This window comes from Mandrillus leucophaeus, unplaced genomic scaffold (assembly GCF_000951045.1).
Source record: "Mandrillus leucophaeus isolate KB7577 unplaced genomic scaffold, Mleu.le_1.0 Scaffold74, whole genome shotgun sequence".
Lineage (NCBI taxonomy): Eukaryota > Metazoa > Chordata > Mammalia > Primates > Cercopithecidae > Mandrillus > Mandrillus leucophaeus.
Genome location: NW_012108030.1, coordinates 1,428,619 through 1,430,308, shown reverse-complemented (window position 1 = coordinate 1,430,308; position 1,690 = coordinate 1,428,619). Strand labels below are relative to the sequence as shown.

The following is a 1,690-nucleotide window of genomic DNA, read 5'->3' as shown; positions in this document are numbered from 1 at the left end:
TGGGATTACAGGCGTGAGTCACCGCACCCAGCCTTGGCTGGCTTCTTTACTGCAACCTGTTTTATCAGCAAGGTCTTTATGACCTGTATCTTGTGCTGATCGCCTATATCATCCTGTAACTTAGAAGGCCTTAGCCCTCTGGGAATGCAGCCCAGTAGGTCTCAGCCTCATTTTACCCAGCTCCTATTCAAGATGGAGTTGCTCTACCTCAAATGCGTCTGTCATTTTGAAAGCGTAATGGGTAAAAAAGTGCGTGACGGATAAAGTGTGAGAAAAAATAAATAGGGTTAAACAACAGGAACGGAGTCCTCAGGGTTGGAGAGGAGCGTGGTTTCATCAGCATGCGCTGGAAAGGCCTTGCTGAGAAGAAAATTGGCACCCACAACTACCCTGGCACTGCCCCCGGCTGCGGATTGGCTCAAGCCCTCAAGATCCAACTGGTCACAAAGGTTGGAGGTGGGAGTTGCAGTTGCAGTTCCTGATTGACTCTGGCAGCTGTGCATCAGCTCCCAGGGGCACAAGCCTGTGGAGGCAATGCTTCTTCTGCCTCATTGATTGGCTGTAAAATAAGCTCATGCAGCCTCTGATTGGCTGTAAAGTGAGCCCATGCAGCCACTGATTGGCTGCGGGGTGGATGCACTCACCTAAGGATGCGAGCTAGCAAGTCCTGTGGCTGCTATGCAGCGTCTCAGGCCGCTCTCTCTGTGCAGCCGACTATCACGCCCCTCACGCCGCTATCTCTGAGGATCCCTAGTCGCACAAGGCCATGCCTGGCCTGTTGGCGTCCCTGGCGGTTGTTGGGTTCTGGCGGTTGTTGGGTCCCTGGCAGTTGTTGGCGGTTGTTGGGTTCCTTCATTGAACCTGCACTAACTGGGGCTTCCAGTCAGCATCAGTCAGCGGATCCTTGGGCCGTGGGGCAGCCGCAGGTCGGTTAGGCCACCAGGGCGGCTCTCGTGCCAGTGAGGCCCTTGCGAGCCCTTTGAACAGACAGAGGCCAAATCTGGATCAGTCAGGCGGTGAGATTAAGCATAGTCAGGGAGTTCTCCAGGAGCCAGTGACGGCGTTCCTCAGCCTCCACCACGTCAGTCACCTGGTCAGCCCGAGAGCAGCTGGGGCGCCATCCGTCTACCAAGCAGGTAAGCAAGCGGCCCGTGGGTTCACAATCAGGTCAGTGCCGTTATAAGTCGACGGTTAGTCCCTTTGAAAATCAGTTCATGAGAAAATCCACTCCCTTCAGAGCCTGCCCTGTTCATTGTTTAATTAGATTCCTGTTAAGTCGGTCTCTTGGTAAGTTACACCCCTGCAAGGCACCCAGTCATTAATCACACAGTTATCCCGTGTGTGTCTATCGGTTTCGTTGGTAATCATCCTGGTTTCCCTAGAAAATCGTTTCCCTCACCATAAATAGGTCAGTCATTAGTAAGTCAGCCCTTCCCTTAGAAAGCCGAACACCTTTGCATCACTCACACCCTGCTAAGGAAATACACAGATGGAAGTGTGCTGAGAACAGAGAATATCCTGGAGCCCTTTGGAACAAGAGACAGAAGGAAAATTGAGAGACGCGATGGTCAAAGAAAATAGGCTGGGTGCAGTGGCTCACATCTGTAATCCTAGCACTATGGGAGGCCGAGGCCGGGGGATCACTTGAGGTCAGGAGCTGGAGATCAGCCTGGCCAACATGGTGAAACCC

At 53.0% G+C, this 1,690-nt stretch overlaps 1 protein-coding gene across 1 annotated transcript in view; it reads left to right on the top strand.

The window, feature by feature from the left end:
* Positions 1-717: 717 nt before the first annotated feature.
* The window catches only part of SIGLECL1 (SIGLEC family like 1), an 18,398-nt gene continuing 17,425 nt past the window's right edge, over positions 718-1,690 (top strand). The window contains exon 1 of the mRNA XM_011965914.1: positions 718-1,136. The gene's annotated coding sequence lies outside the window, so the exon portion shown is untranslated. The remainder of the gene's footprint in view (positions 1,137-1,690) is intronic.